This window comes from Garra rufa, chromosome 20 (genome assembly GCF_049309525.1).
Source record: "Garra rufa chromosome 20, GarRuf1.0, whole genome shotgun sequence".
Taxonomy (NCBI): domain Eukaryota; kingdom Metazoa; phylum Chordata; class Actinopteri; order Cypriniformes; family Cyprinidae; genus Garra; species Garra rufa.
Window position 1 is genome coordinate 32,595,197 of NC_133380.1, and position 20,478 is coordinate 32,615,674.

The window sequence follows — 20,478 nt, forward strand, 5'->3', positions numbered from 1 at the left end:
AAGGTGGGATGGGGCGTGTTTTTAATACGACGTAAAGCGTCAACGTGATGATTCACTGTTTCGAATCAGTCCAACCGGATCAAGTTTCGCGATTCGCGAATCATTTGATTCAGAACGGGACTTCGACTCAGTCGCGCAGACCGCGGGTTCGAATCCAGCCCGCCGAGGGTGACGTATTTCACATGTAACTAAAACTCATCCATACCGCACAGGAATATAGCCCGAATATTGTTGCAGGGGAAACTTGTCGGCACACTTGCGTTTTCGCGTCTTTTTCGCTTGCGAGGGGGGGCTCAAAGATTGGGCTCCTTCTTATGCTAAGCGAGCGCTCTACCATTTGAGCTAATTCCCCTGGCCGCAGAAGGCAGAATCTTCTCCCTGTTAGGTCCACCACCATTATTGAATCCATTCAAAGGCCCACTTTCATTCCTTTGCCTTTGACCTTGTCTCGAGGTGTGTCATTTCTTCCATTGCAGTTAATTTTTTCTTTCTTTTGTTGTTGCTATTTGTCTTCTTTGCTTTTGGTTATTATGATCGCCGCCAACTTGTTTGTTTTTAGACTCATTTCTTCTAATGCTTGCTTGTTTCATTCAGTGTTTTTAATGTTGTTTTTTGGGCTTTCTTGTTGTTGTTGCTTTATTACAAACGATCCACTTGGCTTTCACAAGATTGTGATCCTGTATCAGAAGTGACTGTTGCGGTCAAGTAAGTCTGCACCCCTGAGGACCGTAACAGGGTGAGTAGAGCAGGGCAGAAACAAGTTTCTCAGAAATCGAGGTGCTTTTTGCCACAAGCGCAGACTTCCGGATGCTCCCTGCATTCAAAGCCACGTGAAGAGCGATGCTCGAGGGCAGGCGGCGGTGCGCAAGCTGCGTGAGCGTGGCTCGTTGGTCTAGGGGTATGATTCTCGCTTTGGGTGCGAGAGGTCCCGGGTTCAAATCCCGGACGAGCCCGTGGTCAGGCTTGGTCCTGAAGCTTTTCTGCCTGCTAAGGGGCCCACGAGCAGTCAGCAAACTTTGGGGAAATTGGGCAGACGTCTGGCCGGAGCCAGGCCGGTTAGCTCAGTTGGTTAGAGCGTGGTGCTAATAACGCCAAGGTCGCGGGTTCGATCCCCGTACGGGCCAACGTCTTTTGTTCTCTGTTAGCTCGTCTCTGCTCTTCTCTCAAAGCGACGGGTGGTGTCACGTAAACCCCTGCAGACCAAACCCTAGGGGGATGTGGCCGAAATAGCTCAGTTGGGAGAGCGTTAGACTGAAGATCTAAAGGTCCCTGGTTCAATCCCGGGTTTCGGCAGATGCAGCTTTCTTTTGTCTTTTGGTCGAGGGTGGCCAGTGACCAAAACTCACTGGGATACAACCCCTCGCTCTGACTGGTTCCCCCTAGCCGCAACACTATCTACCTCCAGGTCAGCTGTCAAAGAGGCGCTCGTGGTTCCATGGTGTAACGGTTAGCACTCTGGACTTTGAATCCAGCGATCCGAGTTCAAATCTCGGTGGAACCTACGTGCCTTCTTGTGGCAGATAAAAACAAAAAAGGCTCAACTTTATTTTTGTTGCTGGTGAGCCGTAAGCGACTTCTTCTTTGCTTTCCTCTGAGCAGCGGCCTCTCTCGTCAAGGTTCCATGGTGTAATGGTTAGCACTCTGGACTCTGAATCCAGCGATCCGAGTTTGAATCTCGGTGGGACCTGCTTTTGCCACGAATGTGCGCAGGGCCCGTTCTGAGAAATTCTTTTGACAGCAGTGGGCCCCAAAGGCTCACGCAACTGCGAGGGTACGTTTCCCACCGCAAAAAGCGCAGTCTGTCTCCTTGGGGACGTGCGCGTAAAAGGGCAGGAGCCCTTTGGAGAATGCGGGCATCGATCCCGCTACCTCTCGCTTGCGCCTACTGCATCCCACCGATTGAGCCAAAGTAAGCCCAAAGTAAGCCCACATGAGCCAATCGCGTTTCTTTCCTGGGCTTACTTTTGACCAATCACGTTTCTCTCCTGGGCTTACTTTTGACCAATCACGTTTCTCTCCTGGGCTTACTTTTGACCAATCACGTTTCTCTCCTGGGCTTACTTTTGACCAATCGCGTTTCTCTCTGGGGCTTACTTTTGATCAATCGGGTTTCTCTCTGGGGCTTACTTTTGACCAATCGCGTTTCTCTCCCGTGGCTCACTTTTGACCAATCGCTGCGACCGTTTATTATTGTCATCGATCTTTGCAATAGGTAAGGCTAAGGTGTACTTCATTTTTAAATATAATTTAATATCGTTATTTGTTCATAAATAGTGTGTATTTTTGGAAAATAGAACGTGCCAATGCATGTATATCACACGTTTTCTGAAGTATTTGCGAACCTGTAACTTTTTAAATGATAAATACAGAACAAAACATGTCGCTACTGATCAGATAGGTTAAAATCATCGACAGTCCTAATTAGCCTACATTACTATGTGTGTATTGTGTGCGAAGAAAAGAATACTAATATTAAAATATTTATTTACTTATATATGTAGAGAGACAGAGAGCTGGGTAACTTACTTACTGTAACTGTAATGACTGTAAGTTAATTCGTTACTAATTCCAAGTTACAAGACAAATTGTAGTTAGTTATTTAAACCATTAACAGTTACATTACACATTTTAGGTAATATAAGTTAGTCAGACTACTTTTACGTTACTTTTAGATTACTTTTGACCTAACTTGTTTATCACATTGATTTAAACAGGGTAATCTTGAAAAAAAGAATAAGAAAATAGATTGTATTTGTTGTTATTAACAACACTAAGTGCATTTAACACATGTTTGTGAAATAACTGCAGGGAGTTAAATAAAAAACTACTAATTAATTAAACCATAAAAATAATAAATTAAAGTAAATCATTTTAAAATCAATTAAAAATGCACAAAAATGATATATATTCTTTTTGTTTACCTGCATGTCTTGTGACCATAACCTCATCAGAGGACCAATGAACATGAAAATGTGATAATTATTAAAATATTCAATTTAAGTATGTTAATTAAATATATTAGTTAAAATGTGTGCATGATAATGTGTTTGAAAGACAAAAGCCTTTGTTGAAGGTGGTTAAAAATATCTACAGTGTGATATTTCAAATAAAAATGAATGTGTTTATCAGTAGTTGATGCAATGTTGAAACACTTTATGCAAACCTGAAATGATTTTTGTAAATCAGTGGTCAAATGCTGTATCTCCACCTGACTAGTGACTGGTCTTTGTGTGAGTGTCCACAAAACTGGAAGACTTTTTTTTATGAATATAAGCAGTAGGCTGTTTTAGAAAAGAAATTTAAAAGATCAAAAAGAGGAATTAGGAAGTATATATCAGTTAGGAATAATTTAATGTCATTGTGTAAATAAAATAAAATAAAATCATATAATGCATAAAAAAAGTAACTTTAGTCTGATTCGGAATATTTTAAAATATATATATTTTTTAATCTAAATACAGGTACTTAATTTTTGGATTCTGATTATGTAATTCAGATGAAATAACATGTAATCAGTTACTACCCAGCTCTGCTTATATATATTACTTATATTTGGTAATAATACTAGTGACCTCCTCCGAGCCTAGAATTATTACTAGAAGGAAATTTCAGACTTCATATTTGACTTTACATATGTTTGTACATATATCAGATTCCTGTCCATGTTTATTACCACAGTAATATGGTTTACATGTAGCTTGTTAAATTATCATTACACACTTAACATACAGGTATCTTTCAGTTTGCTAGAGGTAATAGTCTCTTTCTGATCTTCATTACAGAAAATGTACGCTTACCCCTTTTTTCGCCGCCAATCGGCAACATCGTGCCGGCTCCTCATGGCGCCATCGGAGGAGGCGAAGCGCCTTGAAAATATGGAGTCGGGAAGGGCCAAACCCAAGGAGCAGGTGCTGGCAGAGTCCCGTTCTTTTGTCAGCACAAACGGTGGAGACCCCAGTGACCAGTTTTTAGTACTGGCTCACTGCAAACTTCAGTTTGGGAAGTACCAGGGCCAGAGATTTAGATGGCTCCTGGAAAACTCTCTGGGGTACGCAGTGTATTTGGTGCTCAGCATTTCCAAGGAGACAGCGCAGACAACCCCCCTGTCCGAAAATAAACAGCTCTTCCTACAGTACACTTCTCATATCAGAGAGATGGCTGAAGAAGTGGAGAAGTATGAGAGGAAGCAGGAAATGCAAGCAGAAGCCCGAGCATCTGGAGACCAGGGCTGCTTGATGGTGGAGTTTGGTGACTTCCAGGGCCGGTCCATGAAGGAAGTTTATGAGGACCAAAGCAAGGAGGCCCAAGCCCTCATCAGGTACCTGGTTAAGGCCGATGCCAGGCCAAACACCAACATGGCCATTTTCAAGACATATGTCCTGAAAAGGCAGGCTTCTGCTGTGGGCACCAGTGTACGTCCTGCACGTCCACCTGCAACCTCCAGTGCCTCTGTACCTCCAGCCGCAGCCTCCAGTACCTCTGCACCTCCACCTGCAGCCATCCGAACTGGTGTACAGCGGACCGCCACTGTGAAAGCGCTGTTGGCGCATGGCAAACATTTGTCTCCTTCACAGCTGGCGAAAAAACTCGTGTCACCAGTTAAACACTGTGAGTAGGAGTGTGAATATTACATTTTCCCTACAGAAATTGTACACGTATTCATTTATTGTTATGGCAAACCTGTCCACTTGCTGTTTCCAGATCCATTAGTGCAGTCTACTTTACCTTCTCCAGCAGCAGAAACTTTGGCCCGAAGACAGCTTTTCGCTACAGGTACGTAAGCACCACCTTACATACACTTGTCTCTGTGTATTGGTCACAGTAATAGTTGTAACATTTGTGCTCCAGGCACTTCCGTTTCCACTGCTGAAGATGATGATGAGGAGCTGGTATTTGCTGCATCACAATGTGAAGCACAGCTGAATACAGGTGTGGCATATGACACCAATACAAATGTTATAAGAATGTTTTGTGAAAATACAATGGGAAGCATTAAAAATAAAAATAAAATTTTTTTAATATTTTTGTTTACAATACAGAATTATGTCACATCATGCCTCAAGTGGGATTTCTTCAAAAGGTTAAGGATGTCCAAAGGTGTCAGTGTATTTATTTGCGTTTCTAAACTTACCCGTTGTTAAACAATCACTAGATAACTTTCTCACACTGCTTGCTCTTCTCGCTCACTCACTCTTTAGCTCCCCCTGAGCAGACAGGATGGTGGAGAGTCATTGTTCTAATCTAATGATAAGGACGGTTTTTCCTTATTGTATATGTGTGCATGCTTCATGTCTGTGCGCATCATTACTGAATTCATCACACCTCATTTTCCTTACTCAATCACATCTGATCCTCATTCTCAAAGAACTTTACTAATTCCATTTTTCTTACATCAATAAAGTGTACACTGTGTTCTTTGCTTCTTAACACTAGTACCATTTTCTTCACTGTTATGCCTAAATATAAGCATAACGATTATTAACACTCCTCCAAAATTACTGCTTCGTAGGCTGCTTGTGGGCTGCTTTTCTGGCGTAGTACTATCAAATCCAACGGTCATACTTATATTGTTTTTGTTACTGTTTACTCAGAGTCCTGTGCCGGTCCGTCTCCATTGGCGGAAACAGCAAAAACACCAGATCCTCCACATCATCAGCCACCAGCTGAGCTCCCAGGCCACTGGAAAGATCATCTTCCACCTTTCCAGCATGAGTGGATCCGGAACACACTATTTAAGGCCAACCCACGAACCGGCAAGCCAGAACTAGTGTCCCAGCTGAAGCTTTGGTGGTATCCTCCTCAGCCCCCTTTAATTAACAGTCAGCCACCCGCCTCACCAGACCTCTTCTTCTGTCGGCCCCTTTTCTTGTGGATGCCGCTGAAGATGTGGTTATTTCCTCTTGTCTGTGTTCGCCCAGACTGTGGTAAGCACAGGCTAACAGCAGCAGGACTTTACCGCACCGTGCGCAAGGTTTTGGACATCGACGGGTGGTATGACCTTGCCACTGAGTATCTGGAGTGCAAAGGCTGCAAAAAGAAGTATCCTGCCTGGTCCGAGGACATCTTAGGGCAGCTGGATATGGGCCACCGCAGTCAGTTTCCAGCTTTGCTGACATACAGGTAATTCATAATGACAATCATTCATTATTAGGCACTTTTATCTTGTGTGTTTTTTTCTACAACCAAAGCATTTGCATGATTATATTGTTGTTTCCTTAGATACTCATGTGACAACCGGGTGCTGAGGATGATGAGGGAGAGGACACTGGGCAACAGTGTGACTCAGCTGTACAAGAAGCTGACGGAACAGCACAGTGAGGCATGGACACAGCGTGTTCTGCAGTACCTGACTGCCTGCGAACCGTTCACAAGGTCCTCCCTTGTGCAGCCTCCTGTATTTGCTGAGCCTCCCCTTTTACCTGCCCTACCTAAGCCTAAGTGGCTCTTAGCCGTGTACGCCAGAGATGTTCTGTGGCGACTGCATGAGGTCAAAGCCAAAATAACATCCGTCTTTGGCTCTGTTCTCAAGATGGACTCCACTAAAAAGGTATCACAGTCCTGTTTATATCCAGAAATTTGCCAGATATGGATATATGTGCATTCACAATGAATACAGTTTTGTCACCCTTTTATTTTTCCCAATAGGTCACAAAGAAACTCGCAGGTGCTGCTTCAGGTACAGCTGCCTGGTGTACAAATGTGGGGAATGAACACGGCCAAGTCCTCGTCTCTGTGCTTACAGCCGCCGAGGGACATGGACTGGACCACATGGCAGCTGGCCTGATGAAGCGCTACCGGGACGCAGGAGAGGCAGCCCCAAAAGTGATGTACGTGGACAGAGATTGCTGCAGTCAGCATGGCCAGTGTCAGGTGAAGATGATGTTCTCGGAGTGGGTCGAGCTTGAAGTGCGCCTCGACATCTGGCATTTCATGCGGCGATTTGCTGCAGGTGTCACGACAGAGGCTCATCCACTCTACGGGATCTTCATGGCCCGTCTGTCCACGTGCATCTTTCAGTGGGATCCAGAGGATGTGGCTGCACTTCGCAGTGCAAAGGAGGGTGAGCTGGCGGCAAAGAAGACTGGCCACATCTCAGAAAGGGCGGTCAGTGCTCGCATTACCCGGAGAGAGTTGGCACTGCACTGCCGGAGGAGGACCAGGGGGGTGGAGGAGACCACCAGATTGATCGGGTCACTGATTGATCTGTTCGACAGTGCGGACGGGAAGGACACTCTGGGAGTTCCTCTGCTGAATCACGAACGGATCCAGCAGATATGGAAGGAACAGCGGAAGCACGTTCCGTGTATCCAAGACCCAGAGAACTTTCCGCTGTACATGAAGAAGGGGACACTGAAGAAGGGCGGTGTGGAGCTGTGCTGCTACAGGTGTGCCCGTGGCTCTACCTCCTTGGAGTCTTTCCACCTCCACCTAAACCGTTTTATTCCAGGTATTACATACATACGGATTACAATTTTTTTTAAAGAAAAGATTGTCTTTATTGAGGAGGTTAATAAAATATAAAATATAAGCACTATAACTGCTTCCATTACTTTAAAGTAATGTCACATGAATAAATGTCACACTCTACAGTAATACTACAGTTCTTTTCTGATGTCATAAGCATTAACAAAGCTGTATTGCCTGACAAGTCACTAGTAGCTATAATTTTTAATGTAATTTAAATTGCGATTACTCACATTCAAAAGTTGTTTATATAATATATGTGTAATATATGTATTTATTATGTATAAATAAAAACACACACATACAGTATATATTTTGAAAATAATTACATGTATATATTTATTATTCATATAATTTATATTATATATAATTATATTTAATATATATACATATATTTTTCTTAAATATATACATGCATGTGTTGTGTAATTGTATTGTAATTATGTAACTCTATTACATGTAACCAGTTACCTCATAGCACCTCATGTGAAGTACAAAACTTTTTTGTTTATTTAATTTTTAGGAACCAGTGCCAGTGATGCGCATTTTCAAGCGTATCTCCTTGAGGGCTTGATGCGTTGGAATGATGACCGGATGGAAGACGCCATAAAAGGAGCATCCTCCATCCGGACATATGGCTGTGCCATGAGGGAGGCTGTGGACCGGCTTAGCCAAGCTGTCTTCGGGAAGCCCTGGGATGAGCGCTATCGCCCTCCTGGAGCATATACAGGCAAGAAATTCATTAATTCATGTTTTTGTTTTTTTATAGATCATTTGAATTATTTTTGCAAAACAAAAAAATTCATAGATGAACAGGGAGATCACATTCATATATTGTACTATTTTATCTATTTAGCCTTTAATGTATTAGACAAAATGTTAAGAACACTTTCTTTTTTCCCATTTTATTCTTGTAGGTGAATTGCTGGGAATGGAGTACCTTTACAGCCAGACTGGCAAAACACTGACTCCAGTGCTCCAGAACCCAGAGGAGGAAGACAGGCTGGTGGAGGCAGTTGATGACCAGGACCTGCAAGATGAGGGGTTTGACGAAGAGATCACGGAGGACATCACAGTTCCAGTGCTGTATGAGGATGACCCCTGCCGTGATCTTAAAAACAGCCCCTCATCTTTGCCTCTGCCTCAGTCCCCGGCATCACCGGCTGAGCCGTCCACATCATCTGGCGGAGAAGGACAGCATCTTGCCCCTGCCCCTTCAGTGCTGTCACAGCCATCTGACACTGGAAGTAGTCTCTCCAACGAGGCTCAGGTAAAACACTTTATTTCAGGTAAAAAAGGGCTTTATTTAATTTCAATACCATTTTATTTCACTTATATTAATATTAATCTGCATTTACTAGGGAGCAGTCATTGGACCCGATGGCATCGCTGGGTGGGACAAGGTCCAGGACCTGGCTGGTTACCTGGTGGGTCTTCGTGAGGCTACTTACCTCACTGACCTGCAGGTGACAGAGGTCATCCAGCTGTGGACAGCTCTCCCTGACTCTGACAAACAGCGGGTCAACTATCAGCCTCGACATCAGCCTCAGCTGACACATGGGCGCTTTAAAGCACCGAAGCGGACCGGAGTCACACCGGGTGTGGAGAGTGTTAAACGGTGTCTGATTGGACATCCTGGGGGTCCAGCACAGTGGCCCAACACCAGTCGCTTGGTTGAGGCAATTTGTATCAAGCTGTGTGCTTTACACAAGTCGCCGACCAAGAAGGCTGGAGTTTGCACCCCCAGGTGGTCTAAAATCCTCACCGATTACCACCACATCCGAGAGCTGGTGCTTAACTGTCGAAGGCTGATGGATGAAACCATGATCCAGCTGTTTGAGCTAAACCAGAAGACACTCATTCAGTGGTAAGCAAGGCACATTATTTGCTTCAAATTAAATGAATACTTCTTAAAACATATTTATAATACAAGTAATTTATTGTCAGGTTTCAGCGTCGGCAGAAGAATCAGGAAATGAGTGTCCTCGCTCAGGGACTGACTTCACCTGACCCAATTGCTGTGGCCGATACGCAGCTTCCTCTGCCGAGGGAAAAATTGGATGAAGCACCATCGACATCAGGGCCAAAACATCCATTTATCCTTCCGCCAAATCGGGAAGGACAGGCTCCGATCCTGCGACCAGGTCGACGGCCCGCTGCTACCACCACCACACAGTGCCCCATTGCACCTGCCCCCACAGCATCAGGAGTTGTGCAGCCCATTTCAGCACCTGGGTCATTGTTAGGCACACTAGTCCTTAACCCGGACATGACTGTGTCAGTGGTGATCCCCTCTTCTGGTGCTTCAACATCGAGTGCAGGCCCAGCTCCACCTGCTCCTGCGTCTGATGCTCCTGTGTCCCGTTACACCCAGAGGAACAGGCGCCGACGGGCCCTGGAGGAGGAAAGCGGCGTCCAAAAGAGAAAGTATGTGCGAGGGGTTACTTTTAACAGATGCAGCAAATGTGGGCAGCCCAAAACGAAAGAGTTCGGCCATAGTCGATATGGCAATGCCACATTTTGCCCGAGTGCCTCAAATGGAAAGTCTTTCGATGACTGGTTGGCAGAACAGCGCCAGCTACATAAACCTCCTCAATAAAGACAATTTTTTCTGTATATATTTTGTTTACATGTGCCCACTCTTTCATACTGTTCGGTATCCTCCTCAATAAATAATTTATTTTCTGTATATATTTTGTATTTTACACGGGCCCACTCTTTCACATTATCCGGTATCTTCCTTAATAAATATATTTTACTGTATATATTTTATTTATATTACATGGGCCCATTCTTTCATATTTTCTGGTATGTTCCTCAATAAATAATATCGTTCCTGTATATATTTTGTTTTTATTACATGGGCCCACTCCTTCATATTGTCCTGTATACCCCTCAATAAATATAATAAATGTCTTTTTTTTTGTATTTATATATATTACACGGGCCCACTTTTTCATATTGTCCTGTATACCCCTCAATACTGTATCCTCCTCAATAAATTATATCTTTTCTGTATATATTATGTGTATGTATATTATGTTCATTTAAATTCAACATTTTACATTTGAACATTTAAAGTGTCTTTTGATCAGATAAATTAAATCTGATAAATGATATCCATCAAATCATGTCCCACATATACAAAAAAAATAATAATAATCTTTGAGAAAACATTTTATTCATTAATTTAAACATAAACAAGTAATATGCCTTTTAAAAATATTATAAACATAATTAACATAAAACATAAAATCAACTACTTAACATATCAACATTTTAATTCGTTTTATTTAACCATAAACATATATCATATACATTTATGTTTATACATATTTACCAAACAATTATTTTCACAAAATAATAAATATCAATCAACATATTGATATGTCTAGGGCGCGATTTGTGGAAAAAGCAGGTGAGGATGGGGGCGTGTTTTAATACGACGGAAACGGTCAACGTGACGATTCGCTCCAATCGGATCGCGTATTTAACCATAAACATAAACATGTAATATGCCTTTTAAAAATAACATACACAAATTAATAAATATCAATCAATATAATGTTATGTCTAGGGCGAGATTTGTAAAAAATAAAATAAAAATAAAAACAAGGTGGGATGGGGCGTGTTTTTAATACGACGTAAAGCGTCAACGTGATGATTCACTGTTTCGAATCAGTCCAACCGGATCAAGTTTCGCGATTCGCGAATCATTTGATTCAGAACGGGACTTCGACTCAGTCGCGCAGACCGCGGGTTCGAATCCAGCCCGCCGAGGGTGACGTATTTCACATGTAACTAAAACTCATCCATACCGCACAGGAATATAGCCCGAATATTGTTGCAGGGGAAACTTGTCGGCACACTTGCGTTTTCGCGTCTTTTTCGCTTGCGAGGGGGGGCTCAAAGATTGGGCTCCTTCTTTTGCGCAGCGAGCGCTCTACCATTTGAGCTAATTCCCCTGGCCGCAGAAGGCAGAATCTTCTCCCTGTTAGGTCCACCACCATTATTGAATCCATTCAAAGGCCCACTTTCATTCCTTTGCCTTTGACCTTGTCTCGAGGTGTGTCATTTCTTCCATTGCAGTTAATTTTTTCTTTCTTTTGTTGTTGCTATTTGTCTTCTTTGCTTTTGGTTATTATGATCGCCGCCAACTTGTTTGTTTTTAGACTCATTTCTTCTAATGCTTGCTTGTTTCATTCAGTGTTTTTAATGTTGTTTTTTGGGCTTTCTTGTTGTTGTTGCTTTATTACAAACGATCCACTTGGCTTTCACAAGATTGTGATCCTGTATCAGAAGTGACTGTTGCGGTCAAGTAAGTCTGCACCCCTGAGGACCGTAACAGGGTGAGTAGAGCAGGGCAGAAACAAGTTTCTCAGAAATCGAGGTGCTTTTTGCCACAAGCGCAGACTTCCGGATGCTCCCTGCATTCAAAGCCACGTGAAGAGCGTCGCTCGAAGGCAGTTGGCGGTGCGCCAGCTGCGTGAGCGTGGCTCGTTGGTCTAGGGGTATGATTCTCGCTTTGGGTGCGTGAGGTCCCGGGTTCAAATCCCGGACGAGCCCATGGTCAGGCTTGGTCCTGAAGCTTTTCAGCCTGCTAAGGGGCCCACGAGCAGTCAGCAAACTTTGGGGAAATTGGGCAGACATCTAGCCGGAGCCAGGCCGGTTAGCTCAGTTGGTTAGAGCGTGGTGCTAATAACGCCAAGGTCGCGGGTTCGATCCCCGTACGGGCCAACGTCTTTTGTTCTCTGTTAGCTCGTCTCTGCTCTTCTCTCAAAGCGACGGGTGGTGTCACGTAAACCCCTGCAGACCAAACCCTTGGGGGATGTGGCCGAAATAGCTCAGTTGGGAGAGCGTTAGACTGAAGATCTAAAGGTCCCTGGTTCAATCCCTGGTTTCGGCAGATGCAGCTTTCTTTTGTCTTTTGGTCGAGGGTGGCCAGTGACCAAAACTCACTGGGATACAACCCCTCGCTCTGACTGGTTCCCCCTAGCCGCAACACTATCTACCTCCAGGTCAGCTGTCGAAGAGGCGCTCGTGGTTCCATGGTGTAACGGTTAGCACTCTGGACTTTGAATCCAGCGATCCGAGTTCAAATCTCGGTGGAACCTACGTGCCTTCTTGCGGCAGATAAAAACAAAAAAGGCTCAACTTTATTTTTGTTGCTGGTGAGCCGTAAGCCACTTCTTCTTTGCTTTCCTCTGAGCAGCGGCCTCTCTCGTCAAGGTTCCATGGTGTAATGGTTAGCACTCTGGACTCTGAATCCAGCGATCCGAGTTTGAATCTCGGTGGGACCTGCTTTTGCCACGAATGTGCGCAGGGCCCGTTCTGAGAAATTCTTTTGACAGCAGTGGGCCCCAAAGGCTCACGCAACTGCGAGGGTACGTTTCCCACCGCAAAAAGCGCAGTCTGTCTCCTTGGGGACGTGCGCGTAAAAGGGCAGGAGCCCTTTGGAGAATGCGGGCATCGATCCCGCTACCTCTCGCTTGCGCCTACTGCATCCCACCGATTGAGCCAAAGTAAGCCCAAAGTAAGCCCACATGAGCCAATCGCGTTTCTTTCCTGGGCTTACTTTTGACCAATCACGTTTCTCTCCTGGGCTTACTTTTGACCAATCACGTTTCTCTCCTGGGCTTACTTTTGACCAATCAAGTTTCTCTCCTGGGCTTACTTTTGACCAATCGCGTTTCTCTCTGGGGCTTACTTTTGATCAATCGCGTTTCTCTCCCGTGGCTCACTTTTGACCAATCGCGTTACTCTCCCGTGGCTCACTTTTGACCAATCGCTGCGACCGTTTATTATTGTCATCGATCTTTGCAATAGGTAAGGCTAAGGTGTACTTCATTTTTAAATATAATTTAATATCGTTATTTGTTCATAAGTAGTGTGTATTTTTGGAAAATAGAACGTGCCAATGCATGTATAGCACACGTTTTATGAAGTATTTGCGAACCTGTAACTTTTTAAATGATAAATACAGAACAAAACATGTCGCTACTGATCAGATAGGTTAAAATCATTGACAGTCCTAATTAGCCTACATTACTATGTGTGTATTGTGTGCGAAGAAAAGAATACTAATATTAAAATATTTATTTACTTATATATGTAGATAGGCAGAGAGCTGGGTAACTTACTTACTGTACGTTAACTGTAATGACTGTAAGTTAATTCGTTACTAATTAAGTTACAAGACAAATTGTAGTTAGTTATTTAAACCATTAACAGTTACATTACACATTTTAGGTAATATAAGTTAGTCAGACTACTTTTACGTTACTTTTAGATTACTTTTGACCTAACTTGTTTATCACATTGATTTAAACAGGGTAATCTTGAAAAAAAGAATAAGAAAATAGATTGTATTTGTTGTTATTAACAACACTAAGTGCATTTAACACATGTTTGTGAAATAAGTGCAGGGAGTTAAATAAAAAACTACTAATTAATTAAACCATAAAAATAATAAATTAAAGTAAATCATTTTAAAATCAATTAAAAATGCACAAAAATGATATATATTCTTTTTGTTTACCTGCATGTCTTGTGACCATAACCTCATCAGAGGACCAATGAACATGAAAATGTGATAATTATTAAAATATTCAATTTAAGTATGTTAATTAAATATATTAGTTAAAATGTGTGCATGATAATGTGTTTGAAAGACAAAAGCCTTTGTTGAAGGTGGTTAAAAATATCTACAGTGTGATCTTTCAAATAAAAATGAATGTGTTTATCAGTAGTTGATGCAATGTTGAAACACTTTATGCAAACCTGAAATGATTTTTGTAAATCAGTGGTCAAATGCTGTATCTCCACCTGACTAGTGACTGGTCTTTGTGTGAGTGTCCACAAAACTGGAAGACTTTTTTTTATGAATATAAGCAGTAGGCTGTTTTAGAAAAGAAATTTTAAAGATCAAAAAGAGGAATTAGGAAGTATATATCAGTTAGGAATAATTTAATGTCATTGTGTAAAAAAAGAATTAAATTTAAATTAAAATAAAATCATATAATGCATAAAAAAAGTAACTTTAGTCTGATTCGGAATATTTTAAAATATATATATTTTTTAATCTAAATACAGGTACTTAATTTTTGGATTCTGATTATGTAATTCAGATGAAATAACATGTAATCAGTTACTACCCAGCTCTGCTTATATATATTACTTATATTTGGTAATAATACTAGTGACCTCCTCCGAGCCTAGAATTATTACTAGAAGGAAATTTCAGACTTCATATTTGACTTTACATATGTTTGTACATATATCAGATTCCTGTCCATGTTTATTACCACAGTGATATGGTTTACATGTAGCTTGTTAAATTATCATTACACACTTAACATACAGGTATCTTTTAGTTTGCTAGAGGTAATAGTCTCTTTCTGATCTTCATTACAGAAAATGTACGCTTACCCCTTTTTTCGCCGCCAATCGGCAACATCGTGCCGGCTCCTCATGGCGCCATCGGAGGAGGCGAAGCGCCTTGAAAATATGGAGTCGGGAAGGGCCAAACCCAAGGAGCAGGTGCTGGCAGAGGCCCGTTCTTTTGTCAGCACAAACGGTGGAGACCCCAGTGACCAGTTTTTAGTACTGGCTCACTGCAAACTTCAGTTTGGGAAGTACCAGGGCCAGAGATTTAGATGGCTCCTGGAAAACTCTCTGGGGTACGCAGTGTATTTGGTGCTCAGCATTTCCAAGGAGACAGCGCAGACAACCCCCCTGTCCGAAAATAAACAGCTCTTCCTACAGTACACTTCTCATATCAGAGAGATGGCTGAAGAAGTGGAGAAGTATGAGAGGAAGCAGGAAATGCAAGCAGAAGCCCGAGCATCTGGAGACCAGGGCTGCTTGATGGTGGAGTTTGGTGACTTCCAGGGCCGGTCCATGAAGGAAGTTTATGAGGACCAAAGCAAGGAGGCCCAAGCCCTCATCAGGTACCTGGTTAAGGCCGATGCCAGGCCAAACACCAACATGGCCATTTTCAAGACATATGTCCTGAAAAGGCAGGCTTCTGCTGTGGGCACCAGTGTACGTCCTGCACGTCCACCTGCAACCTCCAGTGCCTCTGTACCTCCAGCCGCAGCCTCCAGTGCCTCTGCACCTCCACCTGCAGCCATCCGAACTGGTGTACAGCGGACCGCCACTGTGAAAGCGCTGTTGGCGCATGGCAAACATTTGTCTCCTTCACAGCTGGCGAAAAAACTCGTGTCACCAGTTAAACACTGTGAGTAGGAGTGTGAATATTACGTTTTCCCTACAGAAATTGTACACGTATTCATTTATTGTTATGGCAAACCTGTCCACTTGCTGTTTCCAGATCCATTAGTGCAGTCTACTTTACCTTCTCCAGCAGCAGAAACTTTGGCCCGAAGACAGCTTTTCGCTACAGGTAAGTAAGCACCACCTTACATACACTTGTCTCTGTATTGTTCACAGTAATAGTTCTAACATTTGTGCTCCAGGCACTTCCGTTTCCACTGCTGAAGATGATGATGAGGAGCTGGTATTTGCTGCATCACAATGTGAAGCACAGCTGAATACAGGTGTGGCATATGACACCAATACAAATGCTATAAGAATGTTTTGTGAAAACACAATGTGAACCATTATTTAAAAAAACTAAAATCAACATTTGTAAATATTTTTTGTTTACAATACAGAATTATGTCACATCATGCCTCAAGCGGGATTTGAGTGCACTTCTTCAAAAGGTTAAGGATGTCCAAAGGTGTCAGTGTATTTATTTGCGTTTCTAAACTTACCCGTTGTTAAACAATCACTAGATAACTTTCTCACACTGCTTGCTCTTCTCGCTCACTCACTCTTTAGCTCCCCCTGAGCAGACAGGATGGTGGAGAGTCATTGTTCTAATCTAATGATAAGGACGGTTTTTCCTTATTGTATATGTGTGCATGCTTCATGTCTGTGCGCACCATTACTGAATTCATCACACCTCATTTTCCTTACTCAATCACATCTGATCCTCATTCTCAAAGAACTTTACTAATTCCATTTTTCTTACATCAATAAAGTGTACACTGTGTTCTTTGCTTCTTAACACTAGTACCATTTTCTTCACTGTTATGCCTAAATATAAGCATAACGATTATTAACACTCCTCCAAAATTACTGCTTCGTAGGCTGCTTGTGGGCTGCTTTTCTGGCGTATTACTATCAAATCCAACGGTCATACTTATATTGTTTTTGTTACTGTTTACTCAGAGTCCTGTGCCGGTCCGTCTCCATTGGCGGAAACAGCAAAAACACCAGATCCTCCACATCATCAGCCACCAGCTGAGCTCCCAGGCCACTGGAAAGATCATCTTCCACATTTCCAGCATGAGTGGATCCGGAACACACTATTTAAGGCCAACCCACGAACCGGCAAGCCAGAACTAGTGTCCCAGCTGAAGCTTTGGTGGTATCCTCCTCAGCCCCCTTTAATTAACAGTCAGCCACCCGCCTCACCAGACCTCTTCTTCTGTCGGCCCCTTTTCTTGTGGATGCCGCTGAAGATGTGGTTATTTCCTCTTGTCTGTGTTCGCCCAGACTGTGGTAAGCACAGGCTAACAGCAGCAGGACTTTACCGCACCGTGCGCAAGGTTTTGGACATCGACGGGTGGTATGACCTTGCCACTGAGTATCTGGAGTGCAAAGGCTGCAAAAAGAAGTATCCTGCCTGGTCCGAGGACATCTTAGGGCAGCTGGATATGGGCCACCGCAGTCAGTTTCCAGCTTTGCTGACATACAGGTAATTCATAATGACAATCATTCATTATTAGGCTCTTTTATCTTGTGTGTTTTTTTCTACAACCAAAGCATTTGCATGATTATATTGTTGTTTCCTTAGATACTCATGTGACAACCGGGTGCTGAGGATGATGAGGGAGAGGACACTGGGCAACAGTGTGACTCAGCTGTACAAGAAGCTGACGGAACAGCACAGTGAGGCATGGACACAGCGTGTTCTGCAGTACCTGACTGCCTGCGAACCGTTCACAAGGTCCTCCCTTGTGCAGCCTCCTGTATTTGCTGAGCCTCCCCTTTTACCTGCCCTGCCTAAGCCTAAGTGGCTCTTAGCCGTGTACGCCAGAGATGTTCTGTGGCGACTGCATGAGGTCAAAGCCAAAATAACATCTGTCCGCGGCTCTGTTCTCAAGATGGACTCCACTAAAAAGGTATTACAGTCCTGTTTATATCCAGAATTTTGCCAGATATGGATATATGTGCATACACAATGAATACAGTTTTGTCACCCTTTTATTTTTCCCAATAGGTCACAAAGAAACTCGCAGGTGCTGCTTCAGGTACAGCTGCCTGGTGCACAAATGTGGGGAATGAACACGGCCAAGTCCTCGTCTCTGTGCTTACAGCCGCCGAGGGACATGGACTGGACCACATGGCAGCTGGCCTGATGAAGCGCTACCGGGACGCAGGAGAGGCAGCCCCAAAAGTGATGTACGTGGACAGAGATTGCTGCAGTCAGCATGGCCAGTGTCAGGTGAAGATGATGTTCTCGGAGTGGGTCGAGCTTGAAGTGCGCCTCGACATCTGGCATTTCATGCGGCGATTTGCTGCAGGTGTCACGACAGAGGCTCATCCACTCTACGGGATCTTCATGGCCCGTCTGTCCACGTGCATCTTTCAGTGGGATCCAGAGGATGTGGCTGCACTTCGCAGTGCAAAGGAGGGTGAGCTGGCGGCAAAGAAGACTGGCCACATCTCAGAAAGGGCGGTCAGTGCTCGCATTACCCGGAGAGAGTTGGCACTGCACTGCCGGAGGAGGACCAGGGGGGTGGAGGAGACCACCAGATTGATCGGGTCACTGATTGATCTGTTCGACAGTGCGGACGGGAAGGACACTCTGGGAGTTCCTCTGCTGAATCACGAACGGATCCAGCAGATATGGAAGGAACAGCGGAAGCACGTTCCGTGTATCCAAGACCCAGAGAACTTTCCGCTGTACATGAAGAAGGGGACACTGAAGAAGGGCGGTGTGGAGCTGTGCTGCTACAGGTGTGCCCGTGGCTCTACCTCCTTGGAGTCTTTCCACCTCCACCTAAACCGTTTTATTCCAGGTATTACATACATACGGATTACAATTTTTTTTGTCAAAAATATAAGCACTATAACTGCTTCCATTACTTTAAAGTAATGTCACATGAATAAATGTCACACTCTACAGTAATACTACAGTTCTTTTCTGATGTCATAAGCATTAACAAAGCTGTATTGCCTGACAAGTCACTAGTAACTATAATTTTTAATGTAATTTAAATTGCGATTACTCACATTCAAAAGTTGTTTATATAATATATGTGTAATATATGTATTTATTATGTATAAATAAAGACACACATTTGAAAATAATTACATGTATATATTTATTATTCATATAATTTATATTATATATAAATATATTTAATATATATACATATATTTTTCTTAAATATATGCATGCATGTGTTTGTATTGTAATTATGTAACTCTATTACATGTAACCAGTTACCTCATAGCACCTCATGTGTAGTACAAAACTTTTTTGTTTATTTAATTTTTAGGAACCAGTGCCAGTGATGCGCATTTTCAAGCGTATCTCCTTGAGGGCTTGATGCGTTGGAATGATGACCGGATGGAAGACGCCATAAAAGGAGCATCCTCCATCCGGACATATGGCTGTGCCATGAGGGAGGCTGTGGACCGGCTTAGCCAAGCTGTCTTCGGGAAGCCCTGGGATGAGCGCTATCGCCCTCCTGGAGCATATACAGGCAAGAAATTCATTAATTCATGTTTTTGTTTTTTTATAGATCATTTGAATTATTTTTGCAAAACAAAAAAATTCATAGATGAACAGGGAGATCACATTCATATATTGTACTATTTTATCTATTTAGCCTTTAATGTATTAGACAAAATGTTAAGAACACTTTCTTTTTTCCCATTTTATTCTTGTAGGTGAATTGCTGGGAATGGAGTACCTTTACAGCCAGACTGGCAAAACACTGACTCCAGTGCTCCAGAACCCAGAGGAGGAAGACAGGCTGGTGGAGGCAGTTGATGACCAGGACCTGCAAGATGAGGGGTTTGACGAAGAGATCACGGAGGACATCACAGTTCCAGTGCTGTATGAGGATGACCCCTGCCGTGATCTTAAAAACAGCCCCTCATCTTTGCCTCTGCCTCAGTCCCCGGCATCACCGGCTGAGCCGTCCACATCATCCGGCGGAGAAGGACAGCATCTTGCCCCTGCCCCTTCAGTGCTGTCACAGCCATCCGACACTGGAAGTAGTCTCTCCAACGAGGCTCAGGTAAAACACTTTATTTCAGGTAAAAAAGGGCTTTATTTAATTTCAATACCATTTTATTCCACTTATATTAATTTTAATCTGCATTTACTAGGGAGCAGTCATTGGACCCGATGGCATCGCTGGGTGGGACAAGGTCCAGGACCTGGCTGGTTACCTAGTGGGTCTTCGTGAGGCTCCTTACCTCACTGACCTGCAGGTGACAGAGGTCATCCAGCTGTGGACAGCTCTCCCTGACTCTGACAAACAGCGGGTCAACTATCAGCCTCGACATCAGCCTCAGCTGACACATGGGCGCTTTAAAGCACCGAAGCGGACCGGAGTCACACCGGGTGTGGAGAGTGTTAAACGGTGTCTGATTGGACATCCTGGGGGTCCAGCACAGTGGCCCAACACCAGTCGCTTGGTTGAGGCAATTTGTACAAAGCTGTGTGCTTTACACAAGTCGCCGACCAAGAAGGCTGGAGTTTGCACCCCCAGGTGGTCTAAAATCCTCACCGATTACCACCACATCCGAGAGCTGGTGCTTAACAGTCCAAGGCTGATGGATGAAACCATGATCCAGCTGTTTGAGCTAAACCAGAATACACTCATTCAGTGGTAAGCAAGGCACATTATTTGCTTCAAATTAAATGAATACTTCTTAAAACATATTTATAATACAAGTAATTTATTGTCAGGTTTCAGCGTCGGC

The 20,478-nt window shown here is 43.4% G+C and overlaps 10 non-coding genes across 10 annotated transcripts; all 10 read left to right on the plus strand.

Moving 5' to 3' along the window:
• Nucleotides 1-881: 881 nt before the first annotated feature.
• trnap-ugg (transfer RNA proline (anticodon UGG)) lies at nt 882-953 on the plus strand. The gene has a single exon. It is a non-coding gene; the product is annotated as a tRNA-Pro (tRNA).
• A 97-nt stretch (nt 954-1,050) lies between these two features.
• Nucleotides 1,051-1,124, plus strand: trnai-aau (transfer RNA isoleucine (anticodon AAU)). The gene has a single exon. It is a non-coding gene; the product is annotated as a tRNA-Ile (tRNA).
• A 96-nt stretch (nt 1,125-1,220) lies between these two features.
• On the plus strand, nt 1,221-1,293 carry trnaf-gaa (transfer RNA phenylalanine (anticodon GAA)). Its single transcript has one exon. It is a non-coding gene; the product is annotated as a tRNA-Phe (tRNA).
• A 136-nt stretch (nt 1,294-1,429) lies between these two features.
• On the plus strand, nt 1,430-1,501 carry trnaq-uug (transfer RNA glutamine (anticodon UUG)). The gene has a single exon. It is a non-coding gene; the product is annotated as a tRNA-Gln (tRNA).
• Nucleotides 1,502-1,615: 114 nt separating this feature from the next.
• Nucleotides 1,616-1,687, plus strand: trnaq-cug (transfer RNA glutamine (anticodon CUG)). The gene has a single exon. It is a non-coding gene; the product is annotated as a tRNA-Gln (tRNA).
• Nucleotides 1,688-11,958: 10,271 nt separating this feature from the next.
• trnap-ugg (transfer RNA proline (anticodon UGG)) lies at nt 11,959-12,030 on the plus strand. The gene has a single exon. It is a non-coding gene; the product is annotated as a tRNA-Pro (tRNA).
• Nucleotides 12,031-12,127: 97 nt separating this feature from the next.
• On the plus strand, nt 12,128-12,201 carry trnai-aau (transfer RNA isoleucine (anticodon AAU)). Its single transcript has one exon. It is a non-coding gene; the product is annotated as a tRNA-Ile (tRNA).
• Nucleotides 12,202-12,297: 96 nt separating this feature from the next.
• On the plus strand, nt 12,298-12,370 carry trnaf-gaa (transfer RNA phenylalanine (anticodon GAA)). The gene has a single exon. It is a non-coding gene; the product is annotated as a tRNA-Phe (tRNA).
• A 136-nt stretch (nt 12,371-12,506) lies between these two features.
• trnaq-uug (transfer RNA glutamine (anticodon UUG)) lies at nt 12,507-12,578 on the plus strand. The gene has a single exon. It is a non-coding gene; the product is annotated as a tRNA-Gln (tRNA).
• A 114-nt stretch (nt 12,579-12,692) lies between these two features.
• trnaq-cug (transfer RNA glutamine (anticodon CUG)) lies at nt 12,693-12,764 on the plus strand. The gene has a single exon. It is a non-coding gene; the product is annotated as a tRNA-Gln (tRNA).
• Nucleotides 12,765-20,478: the final 7,714 nt, after the last annotated feature.